The sequence below is a fragment of the Ictidomys tridecemlineatus genome, chromosome 5 (genome assembly GCF_052094955.1).
Source record: "Ictidomys tridecemlineatus isolate mIctTri1 chromosome 5, mIctTri1.hap1, whole genome shotgun sequence".
In the NCBI taxonomy this organism is placed as follows: domain Eukaryota; kingdom Metazoa; phylum Chordata; class Mammalia; order Rodentia; family Sciuridae; genus Ictidomys; species Ictidomys tridecemlineatus.
In genome coordinates this window covers 140877652-140898812 of record NC_135481.1, presented here as the reverse complement: position 1 = coordinate 140898812, position 21161 = coordinate 140877652, and positions in this window count along the sequence as shown.

The window sequence follows — 21161 nt, the reverse complement described above, 5'->3', positions numbered from 1 at the left end:
TTCCTAAGAGGCCCTGGAGAGGTTTCTAGATTGTGGCTTCTTCTGTCTCTGTAGGGTGCGAGAACTACCTTCAGGTCCAAAGATATGCTGCATGAGGGGCCACTGGGACAGAGAGGACTGGGCATGTGAGTAATCTTAAGTCTTAAATCCCCGTGCCTTCTCAGCTGGATCACAGCTGAGAAGGAAGACAGTAGAAAAATTATTATATTACTTATCTCAATGTATCAGAAATTCTCAAAGAGAAGAAACTTATAGAGGTATATGTATTTGGGAACACTTGATACTTTCCATGTAAACTCTGAATGGAAAGTCTTGGAAATGACTAAAATATCATATGTACTACAAATCACTGATAAAACCTCACTTGAACAAAGGGTGGAGTGCGAGTGTATCCTTGGGATGACCCAGAGTGGGAATGGAAAGGAATTCTAGTAGTTAGCTTGAAAAACAGCCTCCAATGAGCTCTGCCTTCTGGTGCTCAAGCTTGCGTGTGGGCTGCATCCAGGAACTTGCTTTTAATGAGTAGAATATGGCATTGTGAGGGGACATCACTTCTGACACTGGATTACGAAAGACCCAACCTTCAAAAGACGATGACTTCCATTGTCCTAGCTCTTTGCTCTCCTCTATCTCCCTCCTCCTCCTTCCCTGTCTCCCGCCCCCCTCTTTCCCTCCTGTCCCCTTCCTTCTCTCTCTCTCTGTGTGTTTTGATTTCTTGTTTGCTCACTTTCATGAAGCCCACTGCCAGGCTGGAGAGATGAAGTGGCAAGGAATACAGAATTCCCTCCAGCCAACAGCCAGTGGGGCACTGGGACCTCATTCCAACAGCCCACAGGAACCAAATTCTGCCAACAACCGTGTGAGTGAGTTTGGAAGCAAATACTTCCCCAGTCAGGTTTTAGGTAACTGTATCCTTGGCTAACAACTTGATTTCAGCCAGAGGACTCGGATGCCTTACACCCAGATTTCTGACCCTTAGATTCCATGAAATAACTCAAATATACTGCTACAAACAGCTAACTTTGTGGGTGATAGTTGTGCAGCAACAGATAACTAATATAGGGAACTAACATTAATTGAGCAGTAGTCACCAGGGTAGTATTACACAATTTATCTTATTTAGTTCCCTATTTTACTTCTAAGAAATCTATTTAAGAATACAGAATGGTTAAGAAATTTCACTAGGTGTCAGGCAACTAGGAAGTAGCAGACAAAGTTTCCAACCAGGATAGACCAATGCCCAACACGTTTGCAAGTCTATGAAAGGAAAGAATTTCTCCAAATTACAGGTTGCCTGGGGGAATCAAGGGCACCCTGACATATGCATACACTGGAAAGACTAATGTGCCTCTAGATATCTTTCCTCCTTCTTTTTTAATGCATGAAACTCAGCTTTGGGTTGGACAGAAAAAAATAATCCACAAAATTTATTACATGCTTAAGTCATGAAGTACTTTTATTGAACATCTGGTGGGCACTCTGAAATGAAGATCTGAGATTTTTCTCCATGACAATAATGCTGTCATCAATCCCATGAAGATTGTCTCATTCACAAGTAGTGTAAGAATCACACACAGGATCTCACTGTGGAAAGGAATATGGCCTGCAAACAGAACAATGATTCCAAAGGGGATTTTAATGTCATTGCAATCTTCTCTGACATTGATTCTGGCATCCCAGGTAAGATAGAGCAGGTGAGGAAAAATAAAAAAGCCAGATTGGATAACAATGGGCTAGGATGGCACTAGTCTCTGACAGCCTTTTAGCTATAAAGAGCATCACTTAACCAAGCCTCCAGCTGGTGGAAGAATTACTCTGAAAACACATAGCCCCAAACTGAACACTTTCAGCCAAGATAGAGCATTGCATTTTTTTTGTACTTCAATATTATTATAAAATATTTTAGGCACAGAGATATGCATGGAAATCATCATAGTAATAGTACTAAAAGTATGAACTCAGCACTCTGCTTGTAAACTGTACTATTTCTAATTTTCCATATGTGCTTCAGACTTTTATCAAGAAATAAAACATTACAGATAAGTGCCTTTTGAAACTGTTTTAATGCTACTGCTTATCCAACCCTCCAAAATAACCACCACTTTGATGTTTGAGATATAATTCTCTCGTGTATTTTTACATTTTATATTTTTATCGTGTGTGTGTGTGTGTGTGTGTGTACGCACACGTGCATGCATGTAACTTAGTTTTCATGATTTTATGCTTTAGATCAAGGATATCATATTATATACAACATGTCATGATTTGCTTTTGCATTTTTATTTTTAAAAATTTGTTTAAGAATTTGTATTGAAGTTTGGATTTTCCATATTGACTCATGTAGCTCTATTTCATTAATTTCAGCTACTATTTACTTTCCTTTTTGTGGATATTATACGTTTTTGGTAATCCATTCTTCCACTAAGAAGTTAGTAGTTTTTCTCATCCTTCTATCTTTCCCCCCCTTCTTCTTTCCTTTCTTCCTTAGGATTCTTTGCACTTCTGCTAGTGTACAATAATGTAACGATGAAATTCTGTTACTTGGTTGCTTGTACACATGGGAAAGAGTTTCTCTATGGAAAGGTAGCGTGCTGATGGTAGAGAATGTGTGTTTCCAGATTATTACATACCACCATAGTGCTCTTCAAAGTGGTACCAATTTGCACTCCTACTTTCTATTGAGACTTCTCTTCATCTCTGTTTCCTCTGTGGTTTTTTTTGCCTGCTGTGGTTTTCTGAAGCAAGCCCCACTGTGGTTCTTCCCCTGAGTGCTCTCTGGATGGTCAAGGTTCTTCTTACCTGTACCACTCAGGACTATATGAAATGAATTTGGATATGGTTTGACCCGTGAAAAACTTGATGGGATTCTCTTATCCTTTGGTTTGGTAGTGAATTTCTTCTAAGGACACATTTTAAGCAACCACCTCCCCATAGCTCATAACATGCATTCTTTCACTGGCCCATTAAAGCACCAGTAACCTGGAGGCTGATAAAAAAGAGTTCTATGAATCTATGCCATTCATTCCTAACTTTCTGCAGAATTGAAAACTTCCTGAAAATGAAATGCTAGACACACACACACACACACACACACACACACACACACACACACACACATTGTTTTCTGTGCAATTCTGAAAGACTTTTTGGTAACTGAAGCAAATTCATTGATCTCAAGCTCATCCTGCACTGATCTATGTTGAATGATTCAGGAAGAAGGATTGAAGAACAGTTTGGTGTATTAAAATATTTCTGAACTTAGGACAATTGGATAATTGCCCCAATGTCCTATAAGTATATAGGAATTTTGATAAAACTTAATATGTTTTTATGGCTGCTAATAGTTTTGTCACTGTTGTTAATATTGCTTTCATATTAAATCCCAATTACATTTCATGATATAGTAGAACAGAATAGAAAGACAATTTAGACTCAGGACTCAACCTAGTCAAGTTCAACTCTGCCATTTCTTTTTGGGATGGGATAGATAACTTTTGCTAGCCTGAGTTTTCTTATCTCTCAAGTGGACTCATCTTTTTCGGGGGGACAGGTACCAGAGATTGAACGCAGGGACACTTGACCACTGGAGGATGTGAGCCACATCCCTAGCCTTATTTTGTATTTTATTTAGAGACAGGGTCTTACGGACTTGCTTAGTGCTTTGCTTTTGCTGAGGCTTTGAACTCATGATTCTCCTGCCTTAGCCTCCCAAGCTGCTGGGATTACAGGTGTGTACCACCGCATCCAGCCAAGTGGACTCATCTTAAACAAAGGATTTTTCTCAGGGCTAATGAAATTTATCCCAATATTTGGAATGTGGTAAATATTTTATGTTCCTCCTGCTATACCTCTTGGATAGCAGATCTACACAAAGAATACAAATTTAGTGTTTCCCCTGGGCTGCTGTAGGGTTTCAGTGAGATTCCATATGTGGTATTTCAGGGGCAGAGTGGGTCATCCATACATGTTAAATGTCCTTAAAACCAATTTTTATTATTAATTAATTAATTATAGTTAGGAATGCATTTTGATTCATTGTATACACAATGTAGCGACACACCATATGTACAGTTATACATGAGCACCTAGGGTAATGATGTCCATTTCATTCCACCATCTTTTCTGCCTCTATACTCGCTCCCTCTCTGCTTTTGCCCAATCAAAAAGTTCCTCCATTTTTCCCATACCCCCCATGATGGATCAACATCCACTTATCAGAGAGAACATTTGGCTTTTGTATTTTGGGATTGACTTGCTTTGCTTAGAATGATATTCTCCAACTCCATCTATTTACTTACAAATGCCCTAATTTTATTCTCTTTTAATGCTGAGTAATATTCCATTGTGTATATATACACAGTTTCTTTATCCATTCATCTACTGAAGGGCATCTAGATTACTTCCACAATTTAGCTATTGTGAATTGAGCTGCTATAAACATTGATGTGGCTGGATCACTAGAGTATGCTGATTTTATGTCCTTTGGGTATAGACTGAGGAGTGGGATAGCTGGGTTGAATGGTAGTTCCATTCCAAGTTTTCTAAGGAATCTCCAAACTGTTTTCCAGATCGGTTGCTCCAATTTGCAGACCCACCAACAGTGTATGAATGTGCCTTTCCCCCCACATCCTTGCCAACACTTATTGTTGTTTGTGTTCTTGATAACTGCCATTCTGACTGGAGTAAGATGAAATCTTAGAGTAGTTTTGATTTGCATTTCTCTAATTACTAGAGACATTGAACCTTTTTTCATATATTTGTTGGTCGATTGTATATCTTCTTCTGAGAAATGCCTGTTCAGAATCACATCGGTTACACATCCACATTTTTACATAATACCATATTAATGACTGATTCTGCAACTTGTATTTGGGGTAAAAAATGGGAGTTCATAACGCACTTGAATCAAATGTATGGAAGATGATATGTCATGAGCTTTGTAATGTTTTGAACAACCAATAAAAAAAAAAGAAAAACGTGAAAAAAAAAAGAAATGCCTGTTCAGCTCCTTAGCCCATTTATTAATTGGGTATTTGTTGAAAACCAATTTTTGAAGGCTGTGTTTGGAGATCAAGCCACAATTTAATTTGGTCTATTTCAACTTTGAGTTTCTGTGTTCACAGGACTCTCTAGCTCCTCCACCAGCATTGGCTCTTGCTATGATCCATTTGCTTTCTTTCCTCATCAGAGGTGCTGCTGCCTCTGAAGATCACAAGTGAATGCTTGACATTGACGGGTTGGGTTGCTTACAGGTGGAAAAAATGTTATCCAGGGTGTTCTCTGGAGGGTTGGGGAAGCTCCTGAGTCTTCACTTGTCTTTTAAAGGCACATATTGTTTCAGACACCTGTAAAAATAATAGCCATGAATTATTTATAGATACAAATTAATGCTGCAACCATATTGAAGCAAAGCACAAATTGAATAGCTTTATATGCCTAAGGCCTCAAATGGATTTAATAGAAATTTCATCCCAAGCCATATATTATTTACTCTTGATATCCAATAAAAATTCACACCAGTGAATATGATGCTTCTGACACCTTTCACTTACAAACATTAGAAAAGAGGTTTTGAGAGAGATTTGAAATGTGATTACTAAACCTGTTCCAATTCTGTCTCTGTCAACTCTGAAATTCCTGGTAAGAATTGCTTTTCTTAAGAAGAGAATCTCCATCCTGAAGGCATACATCTATGATGAGACACCATCTGTCTCCAGCAAAAAATCCAAAAATGTCAGGGCTGAAGGGGACTTCAGAGTTAGTCATCCCAAGCTCCTCATTTTCTGGGTACCTGGAGAGGTGATGGAGTGACTGACCTCAGGTTGGTTACTCAGGGAGTTACTGACGTAAGGTGATGGGACAACAGGTGCTGTGTGACTGCCCAACTTGTGGGCAACAGGTAGGAAGGAAAATGAAGTCCAAGCTGTTTTGTTTAATGCATCATTATATCAAACATAAGATTTATTTATTTAATGTGAAGGGCATATGAAAAATCTGTCATACCAAACAGAATTTCAGGCCAATGATTTTGAAACAATAAACATACCAAAGGCAAGACATATATTCTGACCTTTGTTTGCATTGAATTAAGCCAGGCCATTCTGTGAGGTGGTATCTGGCTAGCTAGATAGCCAGGTAGATAGATAATAGATAGATAGATAGATAGATAGATAGATAGATAGATAGATAGATAGGTAGATGAGAGAGGGATATATTAATATATATATATATATATATATATATATATTAATCCATCCACTGATCAATCAAATACCACCAAAGAGAAAGGAAGAAGGGGCAGGGAAAGAGATGGATTAATTGTCAATTTGTAGATTTTTCAATGGCTTCTGATATTTTTTTCTAAAATTGTAATGGAAATGTGGGTTTTTTTATCATAGTCCCACTGAGGCATTTTAATGGAAAGAGATAAGGTTTTCCATCTTACTGACTTTGCCTATGGGAAATATGCCATTCGTATAAGCATGTTAGTGACATCAATAATAAAACCACTACCAGTCATTCAGCCTGGCAGATTGTATATCTGTCTGTGAGGCCAATGACATTCTAAGTACCATTGACTCGTTCTCTTATAAATCTCAGGAGAGGGAGGACAAAGTCCCTATTCCAGAGGAGTTAAATATTCAGTTTTTAGATTATGGAAAATCAGAAGGGGAGCAAACGCAATATTTAACAACCAAGATTCTAAATGATTTTGATGGGCTAGATTCTGAGCCAAAATAAAGCAGAGATACAAAAAATATGTGAAATCCTGTCCTCAGATACAAAAAACAAAAAAAATAAAAAATAAAGCATTACAAGATACAGAAGTCCTGAGTTTCAGGGAAGATCTTGAGGGGTATATTATTTTTCTTAGGCTGCTGCAACCAAGTGCCATGCACTGAGTGGCTCAAACAACAGCAATTTATTGCTTCACACTTCTAGAGGCTAACGTGTGAGATCCAGGCATCTCCAGTTTGGGTTCCTTCTGAGTGCTGTGAGAGAGGATCTGTTCCACCCCTCTATTCAGCTTCTTGGGATTTGCAGACAACCATGATGTTCCTTGGCTTTTAGAAGCATCACCCTTCTCTCTACCTCCATTAGCACACAGGTAAAACACCTTCCTCCAAATATGCCCATGTTACTTGTCATATTGGACCATCCCTAATAACCTCATCTTGAGTTAACTAATCACATCTGCAATGACCCTATTTGCAAATAGTTTCACATTCTGAGGAAATAGGGGTTAGAATGTCAACATATGAATTGTTTCAAGGGCCAAGAAGGACAGGATTCAACCTGTTAACAAGGGCCTTTCAAGACCTAAACCATAGCTTCGGTGATATTTATAACCTAATTAATAGAGGCTAAGTCGAGCAATATTTGACTGCATTTGTTAGAAAATGTCCTGTAAATTCTGTGGAAGAATGATTCCATAAGACTCTGAACTTGGAACAAGGGGTAGACTTGCCCACTGGATAATGAAATACGACCAGATAAGGACATGCCACATGGACTATGGGGAAAGGCCAGGAGGTGTTTTGACCCCAAAGAAGAGAAAAAAGGGAGAAAATACCTTCAGTAGAACCATACAGAGCAACTATGAAATGTTTTCACAGCTTGGAAGTAAGATTATTGCCAGAGTAAAAAGCCTGGAGAATGGGATTTGAGACAGCACAATGTGGGAATGAAGGGCCCAAGCTTTGGACCCAGCTAACCAGGATGGAAGCTCATGGATCCCTAGCAGCTATGTGGGCAGATTACCTATGTCTCTGTCCTTTTGTTTTTTTTGTCTAGACAATGGGAATACCCATAGCCCAAACCTAATATTGATGTAGTGAGGGTCACATGAATTAATACAGGTAAGGAGTTTAGAACAGAAACTGACATTAGTGTCATTTGTAGAAACTAGATTGCTGAGGAACAAAGAAGGTGGCTGGGGAGAGGCAATGGAGTCAGGCCATGGGTCTGATTGTCATAACAAACAAAGCTGCTGCTTCCTGGTTGTGTGTAATCTTTAAAGAATGTGTTCACAGCAGGAGCATCTGCTTGGTTTTAGGAAAGGGAAGTGCAGACATGGAGTAGGTGGGAACAGTGGTACCCAGCACTACAGAGGCAGAGGAGCTAAGCGTGGCCAGAGGTGGCTCTTTTGTGAAGTCCCAATGAGGTGGCTCATCATCCCTCAGAATCCATTTATGACTCCATGCTCACCAAGAAAACTCCTATTAAAAATTTCCTTTTATTTTAAATTCTTGTCAGAGAAATCTCCACATAACATAAAACTTCCCATTTTAACCGTTTTTTTTTTAGTGTAGGGTTAAGTATATTCACACCATTGTACAATCAATCTCCAAGTCTTTCCTTCTTCTTTTTTAAAATATGAAACTCATGGACAATAGATCCCCATTTTCTGCCGTAGCAACCATCCTGGGACTTTCTGTCTCTATGGATTTGACTACTCTAGATACCTCACATAAATGGAATCATCCATGTATTTTTGTGTTAGGTTATTTCGCTTAACATCATGTCTTCAAGGTTCAGCCGTTCTGTAGCAATGTCAGAGTTTCCTTTTGTAAGGCTGAATCATATTTCATGGTATGCATAGTAGCAGCAAACTGCTATTAATTTTATCTCCTGAGCATCACAAAATTTGCCCAAAATGGACAATGAACAGAACAGGACCATTTTGGTGGCTGGAGAGGGAAAAGAGGTCAGAGTTGATTTTAGCCTGGGTTCCCTAGTAACAGAGTGTGAGGGAAAGGCTGATGTGTAACTACTGGGTTTGGGGCAGGGGTCTCAGGAGTAAGGCAGAGAAAGAGACAGGGCCAATACTAGGATAATGCACTGAGTAGTGTTAGATGCCAAGTGATGCTCCTTGCTGAACTCTGAGGACCTGAGAGACCCAGGGATAAAGGGGTGGACTTCTGATAAATATGAAAATGTGTCTCAGGACTGTGGACAGGAGAAAGAGGGAAGGATTTACCCTGAGACCTATCTTCCATGGTTAAAGTTTCGCCCTATAGTGTTAACTTCCCACACTTTAGTGTTGCCTGCAGGTAGACTCTAGGAAGGTTTTTTGCAGAGTCCACAGGATGTCTAGGGCGAAGAGACACAGGCACAAGCAGGAGGAAGCAGTGTTGGGGTAGATTGAAGGAGACTGGAGCCCATGCTAAGCTGGTTGCTGCAGCCATAGTTGGAACAAGAAAGGTGAGGCCAAAAGCTTCAGAAGGGATTCAGGAGAAGTATCTGGTATAGAAGATGAGGCAGGGTATCCTACATGGACTGTCAATGCTCCAGTCACATCATGGGTAACTGCTAATGCAACCCTTGCACCAAATACAGATGTTGATAACTACAGATGTTACCAAGTCTTAGGTTAATTAGCTTGCACAGAATCACACAATTAAGAAATACAGGGGCCATGTTTGGATCCACAACAGATTCCAGCTTAGTACTTTTGTACTGAGAAACTGAAACCTTTTTACGAACACTAATCTCTATGATTAGACTAGACTTATCTTTGTCCACAACAAAGTCAGAGAAACAATGAGTTTTGTGAAAGAAAAGTTTTTCACTAGTTGGCTACGTGTCAGGAGATGAGAAGCCCAGGGTTCAGGGATACTTAAGAATAAAGAAGCAGAGTGGTTTAAGAAGCATAGGAAAAGTGGTTGGAGGTGAAGCAAACAGTGGCCTGCACATGCATAATAGAACTCCATGGCTCTTCATAGGACATATGCAGCAAATGGCGATGTTAGCATGATTTGAGGGTGGAGTTTTTGCCTTTCACCCTAGGTCAAAATTTCACCCACTAGATATTTGCACAGTCCCAAGTGAAGGGTCAGTGGCTTCCACAAAGCAGCCTTCAAGTCCCTGGAAAGTAACCTAGGTAACTATTGTAATCAGAGGAGATAGCAACAGGACTTCAGAGGTGTTATCTTCAACAGAACTAGTAGGAGACTAATATATTGCTCAGCTACATGACGTCCAGAATTAGTGATTTCAAAAGTCAACTCAAAACAAGTGAAGTAACTGTGTTTATTCAGGTTTTCCCTTGGTTTCCGTGTTTTGTGAATGCATTTGAACCAAACTTGTAAATTCTGGGTCCCTGGCTGAGTTGAGTTTCTAGATCTACAAATCTGAGTGAGGACCAGAATCTGAAATAAAATGACCTCATTGAGGGACAGTCCTGGTTGACTTCTCTCTGTGACATCTCTACCTCATCTGTCTCAGTCAGTCTTAAAATATTTGCAAGATTATCAAAGACCCGTTTTGAGTTGCTCCAGAGGGTGTAGGTTACTGAAAGCAAATTGAGCTGTATATAAGGTTTCATAACCAGAGGCTATCTAAGGAAGTGAAACCATTGGTGTTAAAAGACCTGGGCAGGTCATGGCAGCACTAATTTCTATGAACAGAAGATCTTGTCACTGAGCTGGAACTCTTTAACTTATTTCATCAAGGCAAACCATAGTCTCCTCTCTGATCATGAAACTCATTTCACCGAGGAAGATCTGAGTTGCTATGCCCCACAACCCTCCTATCTTTCATTTATCCTTCTTTTCCATCCCTCCACCCATTCTTTTCTTCTATCCATTCTTCCTTCTCTCTTTTCTTTCACCTTTCTACCAGCTATTATTTCATCTTTACTCCCCTCTTCCAAAATTCCTTCTGCCATCCTTCCACCCCCCTCATCAGTTATGGCTTTTTTGGTGGCAAGCAATAGACACACACTCTAGCCCATTTGAGCCAGAGAATTTCAGGAAAGGATATTAGGAAGCACAAAGAATAAGTAATAAAATTTTAAAAATCAGACTTGGAAGTAGGACATTTTAAAATAATGGAGCATCTGATTTCTTCAGATGGACTGAACAAAACCCAACAGATTTTTTTTTCTTCTATCCATACATACTTCAATAGGAAACAAAGTTCCAGGAAAGTGTAAATGGTCCATCAACTTATGCATAATGCTCAACTGCCTCGTATGTGTAGATTAGTGAGAGGAAGGATTTGGTAGAACATCTCTGCAAGGGACTTTCAGCTTCTAGGAAGGGGATGCAGGTCCTTTCCCAGCACCCAAGTGGTGGGGTGGACAGGTGCATTCCCAAAGGAAATCAAGGAACAGTTACGAAAAATAAAAACGGATGCCTGGTGGCCAAGATATTATAAAAGGATTGTTCTATGGTGCTTTTAAAAACAATTTCCCCCCATTTATCCTCTTAACCTTACAATGAGAAGGCTCATCGTTACCGTGATCCAGTTTTTCCTGGTGGTGGGCTGAGGCAGTGAATTATATTTGCTTCTAATGACAATATATCATACAGCACCTTGCAATCTATCACACACTTATACATTCATTATCTCATTTATATTTGCTCTGTGTTATGAGCTGAATTGTGTACCTACCTCCACAAAAATATTCTTATGTTGAATTGTTAATCCCTGAACCTCAGTATGTGAATCTATTTGGATATATGGCATTAAAATATATGATTAAGTCAAAATGAAGCTGTAATGCTGAGCTCTAATCCAATCTGACTAGTGCCTTTTTATGAAAAGGAAATTTGGATGCACAAAAATCCAGGATGTGGACACAGAAAAAACTGTGTGAAGATACAGGGAGAGGAGAATCATCCATAAACTGAGGACAGATGCCTCACAAGAAATTAACCCTTCTAATGCTGATCTTGGACTCCCAGCCTCCAAGACTATGAGAAAATAAATTTCTGTTGTTCAAGTCACTCAGTTTACAGTACTCTGTCATGGAGCCTAGCAAATTAATACTCTCTATATGTAATGACTACTAATGGTTGGTAGGGAAACCAAGAAGCAGAAAGGCCATGATATTTGTTAAAGTTCTACAGCAAATAAATAGCAGAGAAGCCACATCCTTGATTCCTATTCAGTTTTCTCTCAGTTACACCATCCTATTTCTTTCCTTTCAACTACAATCATCCTGTTGCAGGATATGAACTCTTGACTTCCCCCAATCCCACAACAATGTTCTTCCACATCAAACCCTAAGCTCATGGAAGCAGTAGAAAGAGCTAGTGGTCTTCTTGTATGTGTACACTGTTCAGGGCATTGATGTCCCTAATCATCAACCCAGTACATTCCTTTTTCAAGGTACTTCCTCTTTTCATTCCCTCTAGTGCGGATAAAATAAGACAAGCCTTGAACCCAGTGACTGCTATTGACAATCAGAACAGCTGATGTGGTAGTTACTCTCAAGGATTGGATTGCTCCCAAGCGTGCAATATGGAGCTTTAAGTGAATTTCATGTATTTCTGATTTTAACGAGGAATCTTATTTCAATAGTGATTAGCCATCTGGTTGAAAAAAAAATTCATAGTAAATTTGATGATGTCTCTATTTAGATTAAATACAACAAATAGTAACATTAGATTAAAGGGGACCTTGGTCAGCCCAAACGATACTGGGTTTATAGTGCAAATCATATTACATCCTGTAATCTTATCCTCACTAGTTTAACCTCTTGCTCACATCCAAATTGTACATTTTTAATTGGGATAGGCCAGGTGTATTTTATTTATACATTAAGAACCACTCTAGAAGGGGCTTTGAGATACCAGCTAAAGAAATGAATCCCCTTTATGTTCCTCATCGTCTACTTGTGTATCCAACATCTCGGTGTTTCTTTTGGCTTTGACCTCTGTTGCAGCCAATTCTTTTTCCTAACAAGCTACCTCAAACAATAAATGTGAACTTCTCCCAATTTGGAAACTTATATTTCAGACTATAACGTTGATCCAGATGGATTGCTCCTCAGTTTTATTATGATGTGCAGGAACATATCCAGCAGGATAATTTGTCACTTGTCACACACACATGGTCCTGATATGACTGGTGTGTTCCTGGACCTGGAGGCTCTGGGTTGTATTTGCAGATGACTTCGTTAGGACTATAGCCCCACCAAAGCACAGAATTACAGAGATATGTTTTAGAATCTGCTGAAGGATTCTTAGCACATTCATATTTTTCTTTCTTCCAGGGCAATGCCTAGTACATAATGCTTCTCAACCAAAAAAATAATGCTTATTGATTCTGACACCACGGAAGACAAATTGTCCCAACATTCAGAGATGCAATGCCATGAACCAAAGAAACAGTAATCTGAAGAGTAGAAGTCATAAAAACAAAGATTGATCTTAAGGAAAGGTGAGTATTTGTTTGAATTCAATAACATAATCCCCATTTTCTCCACTGACATCTGCCACATAAATCATGCTCTCTGGTACACTTAGTACAATTTTAACAAGAAAAAAATAGTTTTTGTGAAGATGTTCAGTGGATTAAGACATTGAAACAGAAAAGTTTGTTTGCATAGTTTTATCTATCTGAGTACTAGCCAAATACTCAAGGCAAATGCTGGAAAGACACATAAAATATTTCTAAATCTTTAAAAGTGTTTGTTAGACTCCCAATGTCAGGACAAGCATGTCATTGATGGTTTTGTTTAATAGTGTTCCTCTGTCTATGTAACTCTCATTACAAATTACCAATGTGAATTAAAAGGCTTCATGAGATATATGCATATAAAAATATAAAAGACTTTGCTTTTGTATCTAATCCCATTTCCCTGATTGGAGGTGGAGTGTATACAGAGTTGAGAATTGACTCTTATTGTTTAATGGTAACACATCATGTTTACTGAGATGTAGATTATAAGGGATCCGGCAGATGGGATGCAGAATGTTCTTACACATAGTTCATGGTGCTTGAATCCATGGAGCTAGTATGGAATTATGTTCAAGAGAGAAGGGTTCCAAAGTCAAGGTTTTGAGGAAGAAACTTAGGAAGGCTTTGATGGGTATTCATGTTCAAATAATCAGAGGAAGAGTTTGATGAAAGCAAAAAACTATGTGTATAAATTCTTAGGTGCAAGGGTGCTTTCTTGGTGAATAATCACAAAAAAGAACAGAGTACTATAGCTAAATATGTGTAAGATCTGGCCAGTGAGGGTCTTGTGGAGAATAGTGTGGTGCCTGTTTGGGCCAAATCCTTCCGAAGGCTGTTCACCATCAGCAGGCCTCCTGTTGTAATATTTCCAAATATTTTCAAAACAGCATTTTTACCAAGTTATCTCAGCTAGGAAGTAATTTCGGGTAAATTAAAATGGGAAGTAAAAACCAAACCAGAGTTGATCCCTGTGCAATGGTAAAATATGTATTTGTGCACATGCACATCATCTGTTATTTTCAAAACAGAAACATGTAGTAATAATTTATGCACAGCTTTTTGGTCAAGGATATATTTCCCCAGTGTAATTTTAATTGTTCAGTAGTGTTCAGAACCATGAAGTGATTTATTCAACTAATTCTCTCTTGTTGGAAATCTACAATATTCCAGGGTTATGATAAATTATTCTATATTGAACAACTTTACAACTAAATCTTGTGTGTGTGTGTGTGTGCGTGTGTGTGTGTGTGTGTGTGTGTATGTGAGATGTTGTGGACTGAAATAACAAATTCTTTGTGTTTACCCCAGGAAGGAATTTTTTTTTTAAATGGAAATTCTGGAACAAATTATATACATAGTTTTAAGTCTTATGATTGATACTGCCAAATTATCCTTCAGAAATATCTTATCGAAATTTATTCTCACCTGTAATGCGTGAGCACTCTTGTCTGCTAATATCTCTGCCAGTAGGAGTATTATAGTTTAAAAGTTACAGGTAATATAGTTATATTCTTCCACTTTGCATAATAGCCAAGAAATGGAAACAACTTAAACGCCCATCAACTGATGAATGGATAAAGAAAACGTGCCACATATATACAATGGAATGCCAATCAGACATAAAAAAGAATGAAATCTTGTCATTTGCAATAATGTAGATGGAACTGGATGGTCACTTATGTCAAGTGAAATAAACCAGGCAGAGAAAGAGAAGTACGCATGATTTCACTCATACATGGAATATTAAAAAAAAGGTCGATGTCATAGGAGTTGAAAGTAGAATGATGGTTTACCAGAGTTTATAGAGCACAGAGAGGAAGGAGGGAGAGGTTGGTCAATGAAGATAGGAGTAAGAAGTTTGGTGAGCTATTGCATGTCAGGGTGACTGTAAATAACACTCATACACTGTACATCTCAAAAACCTACAAGAAGGGGTTTTGAATATTTTCACCATAAAGAAATGATAATGTTTGAGGAAATGATATGTCTGATCTAAATTAAACATGATACAAGGTACATGTGTTAACCAGCTTTTCATCCCTGTGACCAAAATACATGACAACAACTTAAGAGAAGGAAAACTTTATTTTAGCTCATGGTTTCAGAGGCTTAGTCCATAGTTGGCTGGTTCCATTGTTCTGGGCGTGAGGTAAGGCAGAGCATTTTGGCAGAAGGGTGGGGCAGAGGAGCGCTGCTCTCCTGTGATCAGGTAAGAGAGATGGAAGGGGAATAGGGATACAGAGAAGGTGCATGCTTGTAGGGTGCACCCTTTTAAGGTCCACCCCTAGTGACCCACCTTCTCTAGCCATGCCCCACCTACCTAGAGGTGCTACCCAGTCAGTCCGTTCAAACTTGGATGAACTGATTAGACTACAGCTATCATAATCTAATCATGTCACCTCTGAATGTTCTTGCATTAACACGGGAGCCTTTGTGGGACACCTCATAGGCAAACCATTACTGTATATATGTACTGAATTACCACATGGTACACCATTAACATGTACTTTTTTGTTTTTATGTTTCATTAAAATTAATTTACATCTAAATAAATAAAATACCACAATAATTCTGCCAGATAATTTCTATTGAATGTGCAGTTTCTGCATTTAAATAGAAACAATCCTGACAATTCTCTCCCTCAACAGACACACATACATGCACACAGAGGCATGGGTAACCACAACTAGAATAGACCAGACCAGCACCATTAGTGAGCTACAATATAGACTAGTGCAGTGGTACTGAGCATGACCAGAGGGTTTATTATGATCTCTTTGCACACACACAGGAGTACAACAGTGGCAGGGCCTGATGACTCCTGACAGCAGTTCATATGAGCTATTTCAACAACTTCTGGGTGACGAGAATGCTTGCACTTCTCACTGATTTTTGTTTCTAGTTAATGTGCATGAAGATCATCAACTAGTTATCGGATCCCCATTTCCCATCATGGACATGTATCTGTATGTGTGTGGGGGGGGAGTATTTTCTGGGTGGGGTTCCCTGGAGGAGGGCCAGGGCTTATGCAGAATTGATGACAAGAATTCTAGAAAACAGTCTAGGATAAAAATTGAGAGAAAAGCTAGGAGTATAAGGTAAAGGAAAAAGAGAAGTGCTGGTGGACATGACGAGGAGAGGCAAACATCCCATTCTTCTCCTGGGTACCTGAATTGCCCATTTTCTTTCATTTTGATATAAGCATGTAACTGTCTAACTAATGGACTATAAGTGAAATTAGCACTACCTGGATGATGGGTTTGGTTTTGTGTTGTTTTGTTTGCAGTGCTGGGGATTGAACTCAAGGTCTCATACATGCTAGCAAGCACTCAGCCGCTGAGTTACATTCCCAGCCCTCTTTAAATTTTTTTTTTTTGAGACAGAATATCACTATGTTGTCCAGGATGGCCTTAAAGTTGGGATCCTATTGCCTCAAGGCTGTCAATTTTGAATTGCCAAAGTGCAGCACCATCTGTGTCTTGGACCATGGACTATCTAAACGGAGATGTTGGAGCATCAGTCCACCTGGGCCCTCAGCATCGAGTAGAACAGAACTCTCTGCAACCGGTGTTGGTTATAAGTTGTTGTTTATGAATAAGCAACAGACCATATTGCCATAAGCCACTGAGATTTAGGGACTGATTTTTTGTAGTTTACTTAATCTAGTTTAACTCATACAAAGGTCACAGGGAAGAAAAGGTAGGAAATTTATAAATATTGGTACAATCTTCCTTGGGGACACTATTTGTAAAAATGTTTGAGACAGAATGTCTTTGGGGAACCTTTCTCATGAGGCAGTCACTTCATTACCCCTAAATTATGGTTTGGAATCACTGGCCTGAACATAAACAATGACCATGTCTAGACTGGAAAGGCTATTGTGATGTAGGTAGATCAGACAACTTTAGGAGGCAACTACTCAAAGTAGAGCTACTGGTTCAGCTCAGAATAAATCAGGGGCTCTTAAGCTTCTAAACTCAAAGTATCACCAGTTTTCCAAGAATAAAAGGAAGAGATGACACCAGAATGAATTCAATATCCTAAAGGCATTAAGTAAGGTGCAAAAGAGAGTTTTCAGATGGACACTTCGAGACTTGAAAATAAAGAAAAAATACTAAATCTGAGTGTCTTTCTTTTCTGGGAAAAGGGTTTTGTGTTTGGATATTTGCAGAAGTTTCACATTCCTCCCCCACCCCCCCACAAGTGAAACTCCCTGGGGATTTCAAACAGCAGGAAGTTCAGTGGAAGGCTCCAATTAACCAATTAATATGAGTGAGTGCTGAGCAGAAACTAGTAGATTAGACCAAAAGAAAAATCACCACAACCCTGAATTAATGGGTTTACATAAATCAGGTTGGGGAAACAAAAAACAAATTTTGTTTTAGTTTTTGCTGTGTGGGCAGATGCACAGAAGCAGAGTTTTAATGAATTGTGTTTTATAAAGAACAACCACCGGCTGCCTGGGAAATTAAGCAAAGCCATGTCCTCAAATGTCAGGGTATTCTTCCTTTTGTTATCGGAATACTCAGAGCTTCTTGTTATAAGTAAGTCACAAATACTTGGATTCCTTCTGATAATCCTTTGTTAAATTATACTTTGTTGCATAAGAAATTAGGAGGTTAAGGAAATGCAAATCAGTTCTTCTAAACTAAATAGATGTCTTTCCTGATTTTAAACCTCATGCAATCTGTTTAGGGTATAGTAATTATTTTCAGTATTGCAATTAGTAAAAATTTTGATCAAAAAACTCCCATGTAGAATGCAACTGCTCATCATTATATTGGATTGGTTAAGTAGGTATGGTGGTTTTATATGTCCACTTGATCAGGCCACAGGATGCCCAGATATTTGGTCATACATTTTTCTGTGTGTGTCAGTGAGGCTGGATGTTTCTGGATGAGATGAACATTTGAGTAAAGCAGAAGGCCCTCCTAAGTGTTCGACCCAGTGACAGCCTGAAGGGAGCACAATAGCTGACCCTCTCTGGAGAACTCCTCCTGCCTGACTGCCTTGAAGAGGACTGTCAGCCTTCCCTGCTTTTTGAACTTGAACCAAAACATTGGTTTTTATCTGAGTTTTTGAGGCTGCCAGGAGCTAGCCTGTCACTTTGATTCTTCTGCTTCTCAGAGCTTTGGATGGAGATAGCAACTTATACCATTGACTTTCCCTAGTCCCAAACTTTCTAATCACAGATCCTGGGACTTGCTAGCCTCCACAGTCACATGAGCCAATTCCTCAAAATACATTTCTTTCTTTTTTATATATCCATTTGCTTCTCTGTAGACCCCTGAAAGAAACATAGGATATAACACTGCATCACATGGAGGATCACAATGATCTTTAGTAATAAGCAAACAGAATATTTAAAATAAAAAGTACATTCTTGGACTTCCTACTCTTCATTGGACATTGGCGATACCAAGAGAGACTGCTTCCAGTTTTGCTTCAGAGCTTGTATGTTCTTTACTTAATGTTAATAATTCCCAGAGAATGTACTCAGTGTTAATTTGTTGTTCCAGAACAAAATAATAGCTAATGAACAGAAACACCTGATGTTTTTCCTTTAACCAGAAGGTCCAATAAAATCAACTCCTCTCTGTAGTTAAGAAGTGTGAATTGGTTTTTGCTTGCCTGAGATTTTGAATTTTTGGTAATGAAAAGAAAATCATATTGCTAATTTATTTTGTTTGACTTATAGTGAGCAACCTTAGCCTACAGGATCTGGAGCATTTGAATTCCCCAAATTCATTCTTCTCTTGCACATATGTATCATTGCACAGTCTATTTCTTTAGCCTGAAAAAGTATAATAATAGAGATTTTACAATGTTGTCTATGTGGAAAATGCTTCTTGATATTCGAGCTCAAATGTATCTTCTCTGGGAAGTCTTTCCTTAAGAAACTTGGGAAAAGTCCTCTCAAGTTTCCCAGTGCAAGAGGAATTATCCTATTTGTTTCATTTTTTTTTAAATCCCTTTTTTCCCCCCTCTGGACAGCAAGCTACTGGAGACAGGATTTTATTTTTGTCCTTTCCATATTGTGTTGCTATAATATGAATGCTAGCATTGATTGAGCACTTATGTTCTGAACACTTTATACAAATGAATGAATTCAATCTTCATGACAGTATTAGATCTTATAAGATGAAGAACCTGATGTGTGGGGCAGTCAAGTAACTTTCTTGCTCTTACACAAATCATTCTTCTTTTCCAGTTGGTGATCTTATACAGCTGTCAGTCTAGCAATTTTCTTTGTGGACAATTCTCCAGGAGTCTATGGCCAATGATTCTGAAATTGTCTTACTTACTCCTGAATAACTGGGATTAATTAGTTAGTGGTGGGCTACATCCCCAATGTGAATGTGGGGTTCATGATGGAATCCTCGAAGAGGAATCTTTCAAGTTCAGGGGAGGTTGGTAAAAGAGGCTACAAGTAATGATAATGTATGTCACTTTCATATCTTCTTTTCATTTTCTCTTTCACCACACACACACATGCACACATACACACAAATACACACATGCATACTTTTCTAATTCCCTATTTAATGACAATGTTGAGGGGGTAAAAGAAGAGACAGACAGAATTCTATTGTAGTTCTATTGTAGAGAGGAGAAAGCCATTGGAAGGCTTCATAGCAACCAGGCACCCTTTTTCAGGGCTACTTTTCCTGCAACCTCCACTCTCCCAACCAAACACACCTTGACCCTTTTTTGATGAACTTGCTCCTCACCTGATCTTCTGGAGCTCTATAAAAAGGTCTCTTTCCCTGGTGCCTGTAAAGCTATAACTGAACATCTCCGAGAAACCCGTGAAGGGCCAATGAGATGTGTGGTTCCTCCTGATGCATCTGGATTCTGGTTGGGAGGTTAAATGCTGAAGGAAAAACCTCCTTCGTTTGTACCATGAGGAGTTGTTGACCTGCTCATTGAATGACTCAAGGAGAAGGACAGGTGGTCAAAATGGGTGCTGGGTCAGACCTGGAAAAGATAATGCAAGGATGAATCTCATCTCTTTTCAGAACCACATGTCTGTGGGGCTTCTGTGACCTGAGATGGTCAAGATCAGGCTGGAAGACTCCAATTTTGAAATAATTGGAGCAAAGAGAAATCAAATGCTTATCGGTGGCAAGGGACTTTCATGCCTATTTCCCCTGGAACATCACCCAGCAATCCTTAGATTTATATTATGTACCTCATCATTTTCTCTGTGTTTGTGGGAATAACGCTGCCTAAATGAAGGGCTCTGAGTAAATGATGAAATCGTGACTAGAACAGCTTGGAGGGGTCTGGTGGTCTAGAAACGGGATCTGCAAGTCCCCAGCAAATCTCTAGGATGCTCTTATTAGATAAGGATGCAAATTACATTTAGCAAGACTTCTCAGAAGAAGCCTCCTTTTGGAGCAGATGCAAAGCTACTTTCAGGCTCTTGAGGAAAGAGAAAATAAATACCTCTTTGAAGATGCTTTGTGCCAAATGTCCATATTGATTTACAGTCCTTCCCATGCTTTGGGAAAATAAGCAAGAGGCTCGTGTGTTGTTAGATTAACAGTGAAGCAGAAGACTGTTAAAAATATTTCTTTTTTTTCCCCATAGATAAGTGGGTCCCTGGTAGTCAACACCATTCACATAATGCCTGAATAATTGCTCAGTGATGCTAGGAATTAGAAATTGCTCAATAATTCTAGGAATTAGAAATTTTATTTAAACTCAAAGATATAACAAGAAAAGGAAACTTTAGTTTCATTCCAAATTTTCTTCTGTGACTACTTGTAGGCATCTCCCTGCCTTGTCCTACGGCTGGCTGCACATGCCCCATGCAGGTGACCTTCCTTGCTCCAGGAGATGAAAAGTCAATAGGGTTCTCCCCAGAGGTCTAGCTCTACCTTCACAGATCCTTATTACATCATGTTGCCTGTACTTCTTGCTAAATAATTTTCTCAAGTGGGCCCTTTTGTGTCTAGAAGAAAATG